The 20107-nt window shown below is 37.5% G+C and overlaps 5 long non-coding RNA genes across 13 annotated transcripts; 2 read left to right on the top strand and 3 right to left on the bottom strand.

The window, feature by feature from the left end:
* Positions 1 to 3997: 3997 nt before the first annotated feature.
* On the bottom strand, positions 3998 to 5490 carry LOC136259121 (uncharacterized). The gene is made up of 8 exons (XR_010703198.1): positions 4957 to 5490; positions 4819 to 4890; positions 4734 to 4766; positions 4613 to 4678; positions 4505 to 4559; positions 4357 to 4451; positions 4213 to 4303; positions 3998 to 4157 (listed from the first exon to the last, which is right to left on the bottom strand). It is a non-coding gene; the product is annotated as an uncharacterized lncRNA (long non-coding RNA).
* On the top strand, positions 4158 to 11076 carry LOC136259122 (uncharacterized). 7 transcript variants are annotated; one of them, XR_010703202.1, is made up of 9 exons: positions 4158 to 5304; positions 5619 to 5669; positions 5988 to 6061; positions 6527 to 6600; positions 7206 to 7309; positions 10140 to 10275; positions 10328 to 10566; positions 10615 to 10657; positions 10825 to 11076. It is a non-coding gene; the product is annotated as an uncharacterized lncRNA (long non-coding RNA). The 7 variants fall into 7 exon arrangements; XR_010703203.1 differs by lacking the exon at positions 6527 to 6600 and having other exon boundaries at positions 4159 to 5304; positions 5619 to 5721; XR_010703204.1 differs by lacking the exon at positions 5988 to 6061 and having other exon boundaries at positions 4159 to 5304.
* Positions 11077 to 11539: 463 nt separating this feature from the next.
* Positions 11540 to 12778, bottom strand: LOC136259127 (uncharacterized). 2 transcript variants are annotated; one of them, XR_010703215.1, is made up of 7 exons: positions 12413 to 12778; positions 12219 to 12362; positions 12140 to 12174; positions 11999 to 12072; positions 11884 to 11951; positions 11786 to 11829; positions 11540 to 11729 (listed from the first exon to the last, which is right to left on the bottom strand). It is a non-coding gene; the product is annotated as an uncharacterized lncRNA (long non-coding RNA). The 2 variants fall into 2 exon arrangements; XR_010703214.1 differs by having other exon boundaries at positions 12123 to 12174.
* LOC136259131 (uncharacterized) lies at positions 12435 to 13248 on the top strand. Its single transcript, XR_010703217.1, has 2 exons — positions 12435 to 12670; positions 12731 to 13248. It is a non-coding gene; the product is annotated as an uncharacterized lncRNA (long non-coding RNA).
* A 2780-nt stretch (positions 13249 to 16028) lies between these two features.
* Positions 16029 to 20059, bottom strand: LOC136259124 (uncharacterized). 2 transcript variants are annotated; one of them, XR_010703208.1, is made up of 7 exons: positions 19920 to 20052; positions 17819 to 17902; positions 17679 to 17772; positions 17539 to 17628; positions 17420 to 17482; positions 17167 to 17364; positions 16031 to 16545 (listed from the first exon to the last, which is right to left on the bottom strand). It is a non-coding gene; the product is annotated as an uncharacterized lncRNA (long non-coding RNA). The 2 variants fall into 2 exon arrangements; XR_010703209.1 differs by having other exon boundaries at positions 16029 to 16545; positions 17679 to 17858; positions 19920 to 20059.
* Between the last annotated feature and the right edge of the window lie 48 nt (positions 20060 to 20107).

The following is a 20107-nucleotide window of genomic DNA, read 5'->3' on the forward strand; positions in this document are numbered from 1 at the left end:
CTCTAAAATGTAACTTCTTCTAGCTGAACTCTCTACATGGTGACTTGTTTCTAGCTGATCTCTCTACAGGGTGACTTGTTTCTAGCTGAACTTTCTATAGGGTGATTTGTTTGTAGCTGAACTCTCTACAAGGTAACTTCTTCTAGCTGATCTTTCTACAGGGTTATTTGTTTGTAGCTAAATTCTCTACAGGGCGATTTGTTTGCAGCTGAACTCTCTACATGGTAGTTTCTTTGTAACTGAACTCTCTACAATGTAATTTCTTGTAGCTGAACTCTCTACATGGTGGCTTGTTTCTAGCTGAACTCTCTACAGGGTGATTTGTTTGTAGCTGAACTCTCTACAAGGTAACTTCTTCTAGCTGATCTTTCTACAGGGTATTTTTTTTTGTAGCTGAATTCTCTACAGGGCTATTTGTTTACAGCTGAACTCTCTACATGGTAGTTTCTTTGTTGTTGAACTCTCTACAATGTAACTTCTTCTAGCTGAACTCTCTACAGGATGACTTGTTTCTAGCTGATCTCTGTACAGGGTGACTTGTTCCTAGCTGAACTCTCTACAGGGTGATTTGTTTGCAGCTGAACTCTCTTACATGGTGGTTTCTTTGTAGCTGAACTCTCTACAAAGTGACTTCTTCTAGCTGATCTATCTACAGGATGACTTGTTCCTAACTGAACTCTCTACAGTGTGATCTGTTCATGGCGGAACTTTCTACTGGGTGATTTGTTTAGCAGCTAAACTCTTTGCATGATTGTTTCCTTGTAACTGAACTCTCTACAAGGTGACTTCTTCTAGCTGATCTCTCTACAGGATGACTTGTTTCTAACTGAACTCTCTACAGTGTGATCTGTTCATAGCAGAACTTTCTACTGGGTGATTTGTTTGCAGCTAATCTCTTTGCATGATTGTTTCTTTGTAACTGAACTCTCTACAAGGTAACTTCTTCTAGCTGATCTCTCTACAGGGTAATGTGTTTGTAGCTGAATTCTCTACAGGGTGATTTATTTGGCTGAACTCTCTACATGCATGATGGCTCCTTTGTAGCTGAACTCTCTATTAGGTACCTTCTTCTAGCTGACCTGACTACTGGGTGACTTGTTTGTAGCTGAATCCCCTACAGAATAACTTGCAATGTAATATAACTGAGTAAATAATTATGAATGCATCTGAATGCTTTATTAGGGTGACTGTTCTATTAGAGTATCTCGATCTCGCATTTGCCGCACGTAGTTGCCTTTCGAATCATAACTCAGTGATTTGTTATCCGATTCTTCTGTACTACTGCAAGGACTTTCTATGATGATTATTCCAGCTACATACTGATTTTCAGCTCGTTGGTCTAAGCGGTTTGCCTGGTAAACACGAAAACTAATGGTTTTTTTATTCATAATAATTGATCGCGTAATTTTGACACAGGTTGGATTTTGTGTCATATCTCCATGGTCTTTATCCCGATTCCTTTCAAATCACAAAAAGGCACTCCTACGATGGTTGCTCCATCTACATATCAATTGTCAACTGATTCCTCCAAGGGGTTTACCCTGTAGGCGTGACAGACCTTCGACCTTATTTTACGCAAATAATCGGTCAGAACTCCGTGAATGTTCATCGGATTCCTACCAAAGTTGGTACGGAGATCCGCCTTAATGAGCCCTTTAAGTGTGCCAAATGTTAGCCCAATCCGAGCACGCATTCGTGTGTTATGGCGAATTTTGCGAAGTGTACGAAATGAAGAAGATGAAGAAGAAAAACGAAGAAATTAAAACGAAATTTTGTTCGCTCGTATTTCGGAAATGGCTGGAGCGATTGTCTTCAAATTTGGTATGTAGACTCCCATAACTGGGCGGCACGTATCTAGCAACTTTGGTTCCAATCGGATAAGGGATCACAGAGCTACATAGGTGTGAAAATTGCGTTTTCTTTCTTCCTGTTAATATACTCACGGTGTGCGCGCCGACTTCTTGAGCCGCACGACACACTACCGTGTGTCTTGATATATATATATACATATAATGCATGGAATGTATGGCTCTACAGGTGCTGATCCAGAAATAAACCTTATTAATTTATTTAATAAGGTTTATTTCTGGATCAGCACACGTATATATATAGGTGTATATTTTGATCTATTTGATCTATATCTACACGTATAATCAGGTGTATATTTAGGTTCATGTGGATTATGTTCTTGGTAGAGTTAGAAGGAAACTTTTGCTACAAATCGGGTTAGGTTGGCTTCCTTTAGAGTTCTGCAGTTGCTATATCAAGCTTATATGTTTTACCGGTGTTGGATTATTGTGATACTGTGTGGTTACCATCAAATTCTAGTAGTACTCGTCGTTTGGAAAGACTCCATTCTAAGTTTACATCATCTTTCCATTCCTCTGATAACTTTAACTTCCGATCATCTTTAACTGAAAGGCGTACTTTTCACATAGCTGTACAGATTTTTAAAATTCTCAACAAGATTTCCCCTCATTTACATGGGATTTTTTCATATGCTGTGGATGTTACTGGTCGCTCTGGTAGAAATTTACACCGATTATTTGTTCCAAGTGTTAGAACTAATTATGAAAAACAGTCTTTGGCGTACAGGGGTACGGCCATATGGAACAGATTACCTAAAGCACTATACAGTGCTAAAACTGTGAATGGTTTTAAAACATTATTTTGTACAATGTAATTCTGTTTTGTTGTGTATGTATGTACTTATATTGTATTGTATTTTTTTTTTGTTGTGCTCTCAGGTCATAGCTGAAAAACAGCCTTCTTTGGCTGACGCTATTTTCCCTGATTAAATATCATTTAAAATAAAATAAAAATAATATATAGCTATGCCAATGAAAGGCTTTGGTTTATAGGATAAACAAGGTGATCATGAGTTCATGCAGTTGGGGATTTTCACACTAGTGGTTAATTAACATGTGTCCCTTCTCTATATGAATGGGTTCCTATGTACAATTAAGCAGAATTGTAAGTATTGCAATAATGACAATATACTTAAGGTACTAGGGGGGCTTAAGTAGGAATTTATTAATAAATATAAATAATATTATAGCCAGGAACTTATTGGGTCCAGAGGACTAAAAACTGCTGATTCAACCCGGTTATCACCACCTTATGGACAGCTAGCTGAGTGGAATATACTGTATAATGACAACATCTTTAATTGATAGAAAATAATGCAGTTGAAAAATGTACCTCTTTCTGCCAGTAACTGAACATATAGTGATGCTATACCACCCATTGAATATAAATATATAGAGATGTAGCCTTAGACCTGAGTCAAGTACAGTATATGCTGGCATAATGGTGAGAAATAGCAACAAGCAAAATGCTATAATATTATGGTATGGGCTATAGTACATCTGTGTGTGGCACCTGAACACATGACTGCATTGAATAACTGTGAACTATGATAACCTGATTCACCTCTCATTCGACATAACTTAGAAGTAACATAAATTGTATGTATGCAGCTTTATAATTTGCATCTTCCACCATTTTTTATTGAATAGCACATAATAATTTATGTTCATCACTTTAAAAGTTTATGTATAGCTTAGGTACAGTATTATTTACAATTTCAAGGGTTGTGGCACAATGACAGTGCAAGTTAAGATTAGGGTGATTTTGCTGGTAATTATGAAATAGATAAATTGACTCAGCAATGAAGCAATCCCATGAGAACTTCTCCTGCATGTTACACCATGCAAAACATTTGAAATACATAGGTGTATATAACTGATGTATTATTATGATATACACCAAGGATACACATGTGTGGCACATCTGTTATACACCATGGTTGTACCTGTGTATAGATACCATTTACACTACTATGTATAATATATGAGTATAATTGACTTATACACTACTGGTTAACCACGTGTATAACCTCTGTTTACATAAGTATAATATGTGCATATGTAAGAAATACATATTTGATATACTCACCAATGTATAATTGTGGTGTAACTCAATGTAGTATATCTGATGTGAATATCTTTACTATTATAAGATTAGAGGTTTCATATTAAAAAATTTAAAATTGTACAACATTGAGTAAACAACATGAAATGTGTCCAGTAGTGTTCACTTTGATAAAAGTAGCAGGTACATCATTCTTCTATATAGGTCTCATCATCAAATGACGTCTACAGACAAAAGAAATCACTTAACAATGATTCAAATGCTCTTTTGTGGCCTTACCAATGAAACGAAGCTGATAAATTCACCAGATGTACATGTGTGGACATAATTCTTCTTCCTAGTTCACATCTCCTAAACTCCACACACTGTTCTACAATAGAAAAGGTGTATTCTCCAATAGACAACTATGAAAAGCTATTATACCTGTTCACTGCATAAACACAGTTAACTCAATCATGATCATGTGCCTGGCATCTACACAATGAAGTATCAGTAGCATGTGATTCTACAATTCAGCCCTACAAAATGAATACTTTAAAATAGTTAGTCAGTAATACGACAACAGACATACCTGTAACTATTGAAATGCTGTGCAATCATAATAAGCAGCAGCAGTTCCATTGCCACTATCATTGAAAAGAAAAATTAAAGCTGGCAAGAAAGAAGCACTACTGCTTACCAAGCTATTATTATGTCAGTGCATGATGCAGCAAACTATGCCGCCAAAGCAACTTCCATACAATACCTGCATTGAATCATCAGCCCGTAAAACAGTATAGACAACAAGTAAACTAACAAACCTTTTAAATGTGCTTTTGTACCTAAAGACAAAACTACATAAACAGAAACTTTAATGAACCACACGCACAATTCATGTACGCTTACCGTGATACTAGTGGAGCACGACGCCTTGACCTAGTCTTGAGAGCGATACAACTACGCGCGTCTAGCTAACACCTAAAAGATTAATATTTAGTACACCACGGCAATAAGAAGTGAACATTAATAGCTACACTGACTCACCTCTGGAGGCGGTGCTCACATAAAAGTGCCTCCGACCCGACAGAACAGTGCGCAATGAAACAAAGTATCATCGATAAAAACTCGGATGAAAAGAACTGCGCTAGACTTCACACACTGCTAGTCTGAGCTCTCGGCAAAAGAGGTCTAACCGCATCCGGTTGTAAAACTAGTGTTGCTTATAAATTCGAACACTTACGAATCACGTGATTTGATACTCTGGAAGAGCTCATCGTCCTAGACCACCGCGCAAATTCCTACAGTTATGTGGCAAACTGGACAGACAGTAACTAGTTAGTTATTAGTGTTGATTCCGCTGTGAATACTACCTTCACTACTACATTCCTCTTGGTGAGTGGATATGTTCATAGATCCTTAGAGTGTAAAGGATCTATGATATGTTTGTATTGTCCTTTACAGATTACTTAAGCATGTTATACTTTATGTACTAGTCTCACCTGGCTAGACCACTTTATCTTTGTAGGGAGAAAAATGGGTGTGGTCCAGTTTGAATAGTCGCACTCATTCTGGACACACCTCTAAGCATGACATCACTGCTTTTGCACGTGTTAGTCCCACTGTGTCATATTATGTGTCTCACTGTGTCATAATATAGTATGTCTCGCTGTGTCATTTTGTATCTCCCACTGTGTCATATTGTATAGCCGGTCACCATCATTGGTACGACGCTTTGATAGACCACCACCATCCGAAGTGTAGGTTAAGAGTGATGTATCAAGTATTATGTACAGATGATTTAGTTTGTATGTATGTTCAGGAGTCCAACAAATCTCGCATAGCCAGACTGACTAAGCCTTTTGCTATTGAGCAACATGCTTGTTTTGTATCCTGTTGTGTTCAAGCAAACACTGTGCCACATTTTAAAGTATAATAGTCTCAGAACCTAAACAGTAAGAAGATAATGGCTTTGCCAATTTGCACCAAGCAGTGGAACTTCCCCTGAAAAAGTTGGTCTAGCTATGTGAGATAGGAGGGTGTCCTGATATTCAAAATGAAATATAAATTCATTACAGTGGAACCTGTGTATTAAAGACACCTTGGGATCAACCAAAAATGTCCTGATTATTAAGATGTCCTGATTTTCCAGGTCAGTTTACATGTAAAAGCTGGTACTTTGGGGCCTCAACTAAGTGTCCAGGTTATGCAGGTGTCCTCTGTAAAACAGTAATTGTATATTCAGTCGAACCTCTCTAATCCAACACCTGCATAATCCAGAATCCGACTGAAATGTCATTTACCAACATTTTTGTATAGAAAACAACCTCTGTAATCTGACAACTCTGTACCCCATAATCCGACACAAACTGTGATTCTCTAGACTTGGAAATGCATTGTTTTTGACCTTTGTAATCTGACAGAGAATAATAGCGGCATTAGAATAATCACAGAAAATAATTTTTAAGCAACCAAAGTATTTAATTGGTTGACAGTAATAGAAAAAAGCTGTAATACTTACAAATTCTAAAATTAATTCATGTTTAAAACATTGTGTGATCTGTTTTACCTGTTATTTACTGCATAATCTGACATATTGTATAATGTCGGATTACAGAGGTGACTTGATAATCCAACAACCTCCTTTATTCAGCAAAATCTATGGCTCCCATTGAGCGTCGCATTAGAGAGGTTTGACTGTATACTGTAAAACAATCATTGTACAAACTGTTTGCTCATGGCTAAAATGACAGCTAACAAGTATGTGCAATATGTTTCTGTAAAATTAATTATTGTGTACAGCCTACTTTGTGTCTGGTAACTTTTCAGGTGTGATATGTGTAGAGCAACCCTCTATGAGCACAATGATCTAATTCATGGAAATTTTGGCACCACAATGACCCAACCAACCTGGTGTAACAAATTTTGTATTGCAAAATGCAATAAAAGACATATCTCATGACACATAATAGATACCTCAGATTTTGTTGGAAAAGTAGTGCATGGCAAATAGATACCTCAGATTTTGTTGGAAAAGTAGTGCATGGCAATTTAAATGAGCTATAGAAGAAGGAAATTGGAGAAAAATTTAGTGCATCGATTTTTTTAAATTCCACGTAGGGCTACTACAGTAACTGAGTGTCATATGTTTGTACAGGTATGTGTGAAGGTCATCCTAGTTGATTACAGTGTTTATAGGGATTAGTGTACTGCAAGGATTCCATGTATATATGTATTCCTATTCATAGTGTGGGTGGCTATTGAAAGTTTTATGGTGTGTACTCCTGTTTCTACAGTACCTACACGATGTGATGGAGAAGGCTACACTGCAGGAGAAAACTGTGGTCTCCCCTGGAACTTACATCAGTGATCAAGCTTATCCTTTTTATGAATGAGATAAGTGAGCCTACATGTGTGTATAGGTAGGCTACAGTACATTACACATGCACACACACATATGCATAATAAATAGGGACCTGCCGATTATGCTGATAATTTTACCTATTATGCTATGCTGCACTGTTCAAAAAATTCACCTATTATGCTTAAATTAATGCTCAATATTTACCTATTATGCTCGATTATGCTCAATGTTCATGCCTTAGTTCATATGCTTTGCTACTAGTTTAACACTATATAGAAAGAAAAAAATGAGTGGCTGGAACACAAATAATAAATTCTTGCTGCATGCCTGCATGTAAGAGACAAGATCGATATACTCTAATAGAACAGTCAGTTTGATGATTGTTCTATTAGAGTTACTGACTGCTCTATTAGAGTATATCGATCTTATTTTGCAATTATCATTTTCCCAGCAAGAGTTTACTATCGTACAAATATTTAACCTATTATGCTGGCATTATGCTCAATGCTTTTAGGTACCTATTATGCTCAAAATTATGCTAACATAATCGGCAGGTCCCTAATAATAAATATTAATGCTACACAGTACACACATGCAAATGCACACACACATATGCATAATAAATATTAATGCTACACAGTACACACATGCAAATGCACACACACATATGCATAATAAATATTAATGCTACACAGTACACACATGCAAATGCACACACACACACACACACACACACACACACACACACACACACACACACACACACACACACACACACACACACACACACACACACACACACACACACACACACACACACACACACACACACACACACACACACACACACACACACACAGTTTTTACACTATGATGACTAAAATACTTGAATTGGCATTTTCTGGTTATACTCTGGTGGCTAAATGAAACCAGACCAGTGAGTGATATGAGATCAGCCATAATTTGAGACAATTATGATAAATTACTGAAATTCCTCTATAATCCATCCTCAGAGGATCTACGAAATTTTCTTGGAGGAAGCAACAGCAGCCTGTATGTACCTCATAGATTGTCAAGTTTCACTTTGTCATGCTTCACGTTCCAGTGGTGGTCTGGTAAAATGGCAATCATTGCTGTAAACTGGCATTACAATGGATGTTCATGACTGTACACAAACAAAGAATGTTGGGTGTAATCACATACATATAGTTAAAGAATCTGTGAATAATTCTACACTGTGCGTAGTAAGTGACCAATCTACAATGAATCATTTTTATTATAGACTAAAGTCTCCATCACACTATACGAAAGTATGCAGCTTACTTTTTGGTCTCTTGTATGACTTAACTGAAATCATACCCATAGTGCTAAACATTATAGAGTTATGAAGGCGTCAGCAGAAAATTTGGCTAAATAGAAAATTCCATAGAAACGAGTTTGGTCTAGGATGTGCAGACATGTGGTCGCACCTACCCAGTGAATCAGCATTTGAGACAATTATGATAAATTACTGAGATTTCTCTATAATTCATCCTCAGAGGATCTATATACGAAATTTTCTTGGAGGAAGCAACAGCAGCCTGTATGTACCTCATAGATTGTCAAGTTTCACTTTGTCATGCTTCACGTTCCAGTGGTGGTCTGGTAAATTGGCAATCATTGCTGTAAACTGGCATTACAATGGATGTTCATGACTGTACACAAACAAAGAATGTTGGGTGTAATCACATACATATAGTTAAAGAATCTGTGAATAATTCTACACTGTGTGTAGTAAGTGACCAATCTACAATGAATCATTTTTATTATAGACTAAAGTCTCTATCACACTATACGAAAGTATGCAGCTTACTTTTTGGTCTCTTGTATGACTTAACTGAAATCATACCCATAGTGCTAAACATTATAGAGTTATGAAGGCGTCAGCAGAAAATTTGGCTAAATAGAAAATTCCATACAAACGAGTTTGGTCTGGGATGTGCAGACATGTGGTCGCGCCTACCCAGTGAATCAGCACTGAGGTGCACCATTACTCATGGAGAACAACAGCACTTGCATGTGTCCAGCTCATTAAAATTTTCATTAGAGATAGGTACTATAACCAATCATATCAAAGAGGTGAGCATATGCTCGCTTCCAGTGGTTTTACACGTTTCTCTACGCCTGAATAGTCCGTACTAAATATATATTATGTAAGGCCTACTTGTTCTTTCAGTGTGTGCTATCAAACGTTTGGGTAGCTGGCCTTTGTAACAAAATTTATTAAGGAAGAACAAGTAGCCAGGTGACTATAGTGTTACTACAGGTGACTATATTAATATCACAGTCTTGGCCAAATGTATGTATGCATGTTGCTAGTTACCACTGTGGCTTACATACTGTTCTTAAAAGTTAAATTGACTACCTACCTTATATAGGACTTAATAATAATTTTCAAGTATACAGATCCTCCTAATACTTTGTGTATGATATGACGATGAAGCCAATGTTCCCGGTACTGCAGCGGTATAAATGTGGTGTACGACATTACCCAAAAGCATAGATGTTATGTACGCCAACAGTCATGTTCCACCAGCAACTGTTAAGTATGCCTAAATACTGTATAATTAAAAAAGCATCGATGAAATGACAACAAATGCTAGAAATTTTTGAGGGATGAAATTCTTGCAAATTTGTGAATATTGACAGTTTTCTATATAATTTTATATTGATGAAATCATTGAGTGATTACCTTAGTGAAGTAATGTATAATGATGCTCTCTAGATTTTGTGAATTTAAAGTCATGTTTTACACAGTTTTGCACAGTTTTGTCCCTCATAACCTATAGCCTGTGTGCACTTACTACTGATATTCTTGGTATGATAGATTCAACCAGTAAAGTGTGCCAGATTCACTCAGTAGGGAGTACTCAAGTTGTACGATGACCTTTGTGCACTAACAACCGATATCCTTGGCAGATTCGGTCAGCAAAGAGTACTGAAGTTATAATGACAGACAATCGGTAAGTATGATCATGGCCTTTGCATACTAATAACAGCTTATATTCTTGACAGATTCAGTCAGCAAAGTATACTCAAGTTATTCAATGGACAATAATGACCATGGTCTTTGTATGATGGACAACTTGCAATGGCCTTTTGTGCACTAACAATCAATATCATTCGGCCATCAAGGAGTACCCAAGTTTACGGCAGACAACTGCTAAGTATGACCACGGCCTTTGTATAATAATGACCGATATCCTTGGCAGATTCACTCAACAGAGAGTACCCATGTGTACGATGGACAGCTGGTAAGTTTTCACTAGCATTTGTTCACTAACAACTGATATCCTTTGCAGATTCAGTCAGCGAAGAGAACTGAAGCTGTATGACATACAACTGGTAAGTACTGTATGTCTGAGCATTCACAACTTTACAACTGTTCTGAGCATTTACAACTTTACAACTGTTCTTTTGCAGTTTCTTTCAGTCAGTTATAAAGTTGTACCATAAATTTTATACTGGTAATTGTAGCCTATGTGCTCTTTAAAATAACTATGTCTTGGCAGATGCAGCCTGGTGAAAATAGTACTACATGTATGGCTTGAATTGATGTACAGCAACCACCAACTGGGTCAGGCCTGGTGTAGATGAAGAAAAGCCACCATGACAGAGAACATCTTAATGTTTTTTTTCTATACAAATGTAATTCTACATAAAGGCAAGCTTAGATTAATGCCACTTGGGATGACAATGGAGCTGTTGTTGTGTGTGTTACAGTTTATTGAATTACATTTTTATACATAAATTCTTTAAAAATAGCACAGAATACATAAGAATTTAATAATAAGTTAGCTGTATGTACTGTGCCCACGTAGCCATGCCAACAAGCTGTGGTAAGCTATACTACATTGTGTATATCTATTACATATGTACACATGATGTATACACACCAGTGTATAGCAGCCAATTTGTAATACACAGGATATACAATTATAGTATATCATATTCATACATACCTGTGTAAATTGAATGTATAATTGAGTTATGTCTACTAGTGTGCACCTGAGTATATCAAACTTTTTGCACAGTGTTATATAGTAGGGGGTGCACTGTTAAAACAGTTGGTTGCATATCACACCAAACTGCAGATGATATGCTTCCTCACACCGAGCATTCCATTTGTTGTGTGCATTACTGACCATTCTACCCATAGTACGTAATGCACACTGTATTCCCGGTATGATCTACATCCATAATGCATTATTATAACCATTCTAGCCATTGTATGTAATGCAGACTGTTTTTTTGGTATGATTAACATCCATTTACAATTACAAATACATATTTCAAAATATTGCTAATTATATTTATTGTTCTAGGTTTCGACACTGCATATCTGAACATCTGAAGATGAATGACATCCATGGAAACTGCATACGGCTATCACTATCTTCTATTTCTGCAGTTGTTTCTACGGCATTATGGTATGCATTGTGAACAGATGAAGCCAAGAAACAATGTACTTACCATGCATGGTTGAAATCTCTTTCAGAAGCAATGTATAGCTAATTCTGTCAATTATTATAGATTATGAATTTTAATGTAAGAATTGTACGGTATAATACCTGCTGTTATTGAATCAGTTGTGTCTTAATAGCATAAGACTGGTCTTATACATTTACAAATCGGTGTTCTGGGAAGAAAAAATGATTGATAAATCATAGCATTCCATAATCTTACCATGTTTGGTGGTCTGGCCATCCTGACTATATAGCAGTATTTCAATCCATGTCACTAGAACTAATTGCTGTTTGCTAGAAAGGATATGATATGTGACATGATAACACCTTTGTACTGTCCGTACCTGGTGTCACTTCAGACCTGTCACTTCTGTCAACACTTTTCTGTCAGCATACCTATATAAAAAGTAAAAGCCACTGCAAGTAACACAGTTACCAACCTGCTATCAGTGCTAGTATGTAAACCCCGGTCGCCGGAACTGAGAGAATGGCAGTTAATTGAACCGGCCCCCTGAGCCGCCGGCACAGGAGCCTGCGGAGCGCCTTCGTACAGTTCATGGTCGACTGCAGTATGTAGCCGCCTGCTAAAAAGTTTAGTCAAGCAAGAAATTATCATCAGTATAATGAAACAAACCCAATAGTCTGGTATGGTTCAACCCAGTTGCGGCAGCTCAGTCCAACACCGGCCTACACCATGCACCACCAGCTCCGACAACTTTAAGTACAGCCCTACTCAACAACCTCCGTTTGTGAATATTCGACTCAACGTCGTATGTCCAAACGGTTGCTAACAAATTGCAGCTGTCGATAGCATCCTCACGTGAGTGTTATAGGGATGGTGACAATTAAATGGAACACGGGATGGAACATCGAATCATGTGAGTACAGCAAGGTTAGTTGTGATTCCAAGTATGTGAAATCTTATCTACTGTACGATTCCTTGTCAATGTAGAGTCACTTCACCATCACTTGAGGCGCCTACGCAAAAATACACTGAGTCGGCTAGCTACCTGAGCTACCACTAACCAGACAATCACTCGCTGCCAAGTTTGTGGCCGACTACCGCTACTATGCTGCTTTTATTCCAGATAGATATACAGTACTCATGTTGAAAGTTTGCAGCATCAGATTGAGGTCACTCTGCAATTGGTAGTCACTTCCACACTGCCAGTTGATGATGGGTGATGCACTTTCAACTGGAGTAATGAACTGTGATCATCAATATTTTTCCTTCTTGATCACCATTTTATGTAGAGGTTTCAGAAGAATCTGGAAACACATATTTACAGAAAGCCATTACATTTAAACTCACGTCCGTCAATAGCCATGATGTTTTACAGAACTTAGGTCACTATGGATGTATAAAACATGGGGTGCTCTATTAGCATCTCGAAAACCACCACTGCAAATTGGCCACTGAACAAGTATGTCTTTAAACACTATAACATACCCATAATATTATTGTCTGAGGAGTATTGTAGCTTAATTCGGGCTGGTGGGACGAAATTCACGTTTGACCGAAATCTTTTTGGCGACTAAAGCATACTTAGTCACTGACTTTTCTCAAAATATAGTGCTGGATAATCTTTGTTTATATGTTTATATATAATACTGACAAGCATCTATCAAGAGTTCATAATATTATGAACTCTTGCTTCCATCCTTCACTGTTTCTTTACACAGTCTCCAAAGTCAAGTTACAAAAATTCATACGTCCAGAAGTCTGAATCACATCTATTATTTTCACATGACTTCCAATGTTTCTTATAGATTGTCAGGGCTATTACATATGGCATAAGGTTAGACATAATGGTGTCCTGTGATAATACATGTTTACGGATTCTTCTGAAACCTTTATGGATTAAAGTGAAAAACTAGTGAATTATCCTAATTGTAAGGTCCAAGGTTGTGTGTTTCTGCAACACCAAGCCAGCAACAAAACAGTTTCATATACAGCCAAGCCAACCCACGTTTTGTAGTGACAGTACAGGGTCAGGGCCCGGAGATTTTGAGTGGTCAGGGGGTCATGAACACTTTTATTGATCTGATGTGATATTTCATGTGTGAAGCATGTATATGTGTGATTGAATTCATCGCTTTTACATTACATTTTGTCACTTTTGCACAAGAATTCATCATAATTGCATCGTCTGCAGTAAACTAGCCGCTTATCACAAGGTGGATCATTTTACCATAGAGAATACCACTTGAGACACTAGATACCAAAGGCCTTCAAGTTAATTAGTTTGTTGGCGAGTGACCACACCCATCACCAATGGTTAAGCAAAAATTGCAAAGCTGTTAAAGAAGCTGTAAGAAGAATTAAAGAGTTGTTTACAACAATTGTGCTTTAACAAGATTGTCAAGCACTTGCTATAATCTTGTTTTCGTGTTTACTGCAGCTGCCAATCTTGTTAAGGATGATAAAATCAATAGCAAAAGAGAATTCTGCAAAAGTGACAAACTCTATTGCAAATGGGACAAAATCAATTGTAAAAACCTGTAAATTCAATGTCACGTCCTCCAGTAGATTGTATTATTCATGATACAATAAATTGTGAAAGTTTAGTTATTTGAGATTTGGCAGAAATTTGCTTTACTGACCAAACTAAGATAAGGCCACTTCAACTAAATCTTTTGTTTCTCGGGCCCGACTGACCCTATATTTTTCAGCATAAAATAATTATGTTAATCACATGATCACCTTGCAAAGAGTGATAACGCCACGAAAGAGTTGCAAATTTATCTTTAAGCTCTTAAAAAGTAAGTAACACTAAATACCTCAACATATAGCTGCCTACTCACAAGTGATACAGCAACCGTAATGTAGCTTAGCCACCACTTGACTCGCAATATCACTCTTCAGCTAGCAAAATAGCATTTTACCGACCTTTATTACAAAGATTTAGTTGAAGTGGCCTAATGGTACTACTTATAGCTGGATCCCAACCTGGCTTACTCGCTACCACGTGGTTTCAAACCCACTCTCTCCATTTTGAGATACCTTTTACTAGAACAAATCACTAATAAATTCAGCTACTACCCCAGATCTACCTGTGATTGGAATAACCTACTCATTGACACTATAGAATCTCAATCTCTGGAAACATTTTTAGGTAACTATAATATAATTCTTATTTTGTGATTTGTAACCTCCCCAAATATATCAGTTATAACTGTACTCTTCAGTATTCATAATCATAAGTGGCTACAGCTATGGCCCTACTTTTTTCATAGAAACACTTTTAATTCAATTAAGAAGAAACCTTTTGCATATTAATAACCATATAATATGTGCGCTGTTCTATTACTTTTATACTAAGTGGCTTTTACTTTTATACTACATACCATAATATTCCTTTGCCAGCACTTTTGAGAGCTCTGTGTGGGGAAATCAAGTATTCCCATGGCATTTTCAAACTTTGTACAAACAGACTGTTAACTATATAGTTTGTTGCATTTAGAATGTGAAGAATATTTGTCATCATATAGTGCATAGTGGGTCTGCCAACATTTGCATGGGCAGTGGTCACAGAATGTACAACAATGACCAGATGGTTTATTACCACACAAACTGTATGGGATGCAAGACTACATTTGGCTATAGGCCAACATTACCTTTTATCTGTCACTGTGCAATGAAACCATTGGACAGTATACATCAAAAATTGTTCTCAACGTGTTTTAGTCAACTAACGTAATCCCATGTTACATACAAATATCCTGTAGTGATTCACATAGAATGAAATGACCAACATTAATTATTCTTGGTCCAGGAATATAGCTATAGTACTCTAACACAACAGAATTACTCTCCTTGCACTTGCTTGTGCATATCCAGCAAATTCGCAGCAATGAATATATACTACTCTGGTGAACGATCAACTTATTACCAAACATGGGAGGAATTATGTATAGTGCAGATTTTATTTGTGTTTCGTCTTCCAGTTGTATTGGTAGGAAATAACATGCACGTTAGAGGTTTTGCAGGGAATGTTCACATAATATGTGCGCAGGCATTGTGGGTGAATGTACATACCAAAACCCACAATACATTACAAAATTCATAGCTACATGTCAACCCTCAATATTATACATATTTGCTACTAGAGATAGCCACTTGTTACAATGGCTTTTTAGCATATCCCAGTAAAACTTCTCGCTTTGTGCTTTTAAAAATCAATGTAGAATCCTCAATCCACTAGTCAGTGCATACATGGCTAAGGAATGTGTACTGCAAAACCTCTATGTATATACACTGCAATACATTTATTTCATTTTCACAATTTTAACATATATAGTTAACTTTCGTGGACAATGTATTTGTATTTGTGTGGTTATCTGCACAGTATGTGTACACAACCAAAAAGTTCATGAGTACTACACACAACACAGCACATTGATAAATGACTGAACACCTTGAGAAAACAGTTTTTAGTTTTGTATGGTTGATGAAAGGGATTCAGAGAATATCCCTCACTTAGACCTGTGTACAGAGTTGCTGTATGTTGAGTACACATTAGTTGGGCCAGTTGCCAGCATCATACATAAAGCCCGTATTGTCCAAGTACATCCATAAAAACACTGACCACAGGTCGGGGAAACTTTGCCTCAACAAGATACCAAAACTGAAAGCTACGTATTCTATTGTTATCTCCATACTGAAATAATATTGCAAACAGTACAGTTCATACAAAGTTATACAAGAACAAGATACATCTTTTGTATCACTGTTTCAACTGGTTGACGATGATCCAGTGTCAGCTCCTATCAAATGAGATAGCTTTCACTCTGCATGCACAACACCACATAATACACACAAAAAATGTTTAATGAGTGTTTCCACAGTTTCTAAAAATAATTTTACCGTCAAAATATCCAAATAGCTACTCTAATAGAGCAGTCATACTTTTCAACAAAACATTTGTCATGCTACGTAAGTGCTAGTATGGGTGTTCACACACAACACACACACACACAACACACACACATAACACACAACACACACACACAACACACACACACCTACATGTGTGGTGCGTGCGTGCATGCGTGTGTGCATGACACACTGCCACAAAAACAAACAGACATTAAAAAAGTCCAGGTAAACTGGTCTAGCCAGACTAAATTAACTGGTTGAGCTCAAAAGAATGCACGTGAGAGTGTAAGATACATCCTAGGTGGAGTGTGCATAGGGATGAACACATGGATCTTTAATTATTGCCCACTCATGGTTATCCCCCCCACCTTGAGTCATTTCCTAGATGAAGGCCTGTATTAAAGACAAGGCTTAGAATCTTTGTTTATGTATAGGTTATTAATCCCACTTGTGACCCTCGGTTTTACCATAGACTTTCTCTACGCGGATATCGAATACTAAAAACTCACCCTGTTACTATACCAGTCCGCGCACAATTTAGTCAACTCGTTTCTTCATGATCCTTCAGTCTCTAAGCCTTACTCCTTCGAGTATTTCTCCCCCAGACCCTGATGCTGACGCTCTTGCAAGTGCCTATTCCGGCATAAATGTTCCAGATAAGAGGCGCTTATTCCTGTGGGTATGACGTCAGCACAGCAGTTATATTACTATAGGAAAAGTATAACATGTCATGAGGTAAGAAATAACTTTATTTGTACCCACTCCAACATTTGCATACAGCTCCATGCAATCTGTTCTTATTTTCCACCCTAAGAACGTTGTCACCTGATGAAGCAATAGAAGCAGAAATGCATTGTGACTGCTATAAAGTTCTTAGTTACCTGACTATTGACAATATCATTGTCAGTGTCTACAGGCATTCTAACTGTCTTTACAGATCTAGAGTTCCTCTTTTGTCTTCAATTTACTCTCTGTACCAATATAATATAATATAAACAAGTTTATTTGCATATAAACTAACTTTTGATAGTTTATTTCCATAAGTAGAAACTACGAGGACTTGTAAGCCTCCAGTCTCCTGGATGAGTTCACCGATGTGATCACAGAGACACCATCTAAACTGAAATCTCGACAGTCATTCTCCAAGGATACTGAATATACCTTGGGTCTGTAACCATTTAATCAGGTAGAGTCGATGCCGCTGAACCATATTATTCAGATAAAATCAACATATGCATAGCTACTCTAAAATAACAATCATACATTTCAACAGAGCAGTCGTCATGCATACGTGTGTCAAACAGTAGCTAACCATACATGAAAATATACACCTAAATAAGCAAAGCAACTACTCCCTGTATTTCAGAACTTGAAACCAGGTGAGCAACATTTCCAGAACTAACCCTGGACACACACAAAAGCAAACAAAAAGCAAAGCCTTCAGCTGTCATGCTAGTATGGTCATGCCTACCCAGTGAACAAGCACAGGAGTCAGTGCAGGCAAATCCTAGGACTAGTAACCCCGCAGGAGGCTGTACCATATCCCACAAGTGAAGGTGTAGGCACCCGAAGTCTCACCTACACACACACGCACACACGCACACACGCACACACACACACACTGTACAATATTATCTAGCATATTCCGATTTAATATCATTTAAAATGGTTACCCATATCACTGTGTGAACAGTCTCCTCCACCTGATACTACCGTGCACCCATACCCTAGTCACAGCTATCATTGAAACCTATATTAATGTAGTAAAGGTAGGCCATTGACAAAGTTTATCAGTGAGTTATATCATTAGGTGAAAGTACAACCATGCACTTGCTTAGTTGTGAGAACGTTAATTGAGCATGTACAGTGTATCTTAGGATTAATCTAAAATTTCAATACCACTATATATGAACCCATAAACAATAACTATATCTGTATACATCTGCTGACTTGCTTTTGAGGTTACTGGTCCATAGTTCTATTACATGAAAAACAATCTGGTTAATCAAGTGTTTTGAATGTAGGTAATTAGCTGGACCAAATTTGGATATCAAACTGGTCTAGCCGGACTGATTTTGTTTGACTAAATGGCTGGACCATTATTAGCATCTAAATAGGTCTACCTATAGGCATATGTAAATAATTATTATAGCCAACTCCAGCTAGCTCCTGTTTGTATAATGAAAGCCGTAGAGCAGAATAGCAAGTTATATTAATGTAGCAAATAGCCAACATGCAGTTTTAAAAGAGTGCATACAGTTACCCTCTACTGTAACTAGACAGAAACCGGTGTATCATTAACACTCACCTGCAGTACTTCAGTGGCTACCAAGGGCTGAATGGCTAGTTACACCATTGCTAAGATGTACTTATATTACAAAAGTGCATGACTGCTCCAAACACAAGGCCACTCTAAATAAAGACTCTGTTTCCCGTCCTCCACTGGGCATACATTTATGCAAGCGAGCAGTCCATTTCCATTATATAAAATTGGTAGCTTTTCCTGAACATAGCCAGCATAAAATTAAGTTGCAGGTAGAACAAAATGTTAATTTGTAGAGACTCAATGCACACGACACATTATAAAATTGAAACTGTTCAGTATGCAAGAAAAAACGGAAGAATTATAATATTATTAGTGACACGGATGCAGGCAGTGGACTGGAACAGAGAATTATTTGGAGCGACCAAAGCAATGCAGTTTCATTGTAGAGGCATGCATGAAGTTAGTCAACACGGATCAAATTTAAATTTGATTGACTAAGATTCAGCCAAACTTTCATTGGATGCATAGGCGACCCTGTTAAAAAATCTTGGGGAAAAGTTGCTGTATAGATTGGCATTGTTATTTTTAGCATTTTTCATGTTTTTAGAACAAATTTTAGGCTGTTTTCAAGCCTTTAAATTGCAAAATCCTGCAGCTTCTGGGGGTTGCACCCCCAGACCCCCCTGAAAATTCTACTTTATACTATAGCCAAACAACAATAGTTATGCTGTTCCCTACTTGGCCCCCCCTGTAGGTCAGGTCTAGAATCGCCACTGATTGGATGCCAAAGCTGGTTGACTGAAAATGGCCCAGCTGGGTCTGGGTATGAGACAGATGGTATTCATTATCAACTCTAACAGTTACACAACATATAAAGGAGCTTGGAACAAGGCTTAGAACCGAACCAGAGTTTATTTAACCCACACTTGTCACGGGAGTTATAATTGTAATCTATGGTTTCCTGAAACCGTTGCTTATCAAATACTAAGAACTCACTCTGTGCTTCAGTTTACTCGACTCGTCATGATCCTTCAACCTCTTTCCCTCAAGAGTTTCTAACAAGCTCCCAAACCCATCTCGCATCCAATGCTTTTGTATGCGCCTATTCATAAACGCTCCATATAAGAGGCGCTTATCTTCCCATATAAGAGGCGCATATCTCTGAGCTATGGCGTCACAGGGTA

This window comes from Dysidea avara, chromosome 6, assembly GCF_963678975.1.
Source record: "Dysidea avara chromosome 6, odDysAvar1.4, whole genome shotgun sequence".
NCBI lineage: Eukaryota > Metazoa > Porifera > Demospongiae > Dictyoceratida > Dysideidae > Dysidea > Dysidea avara.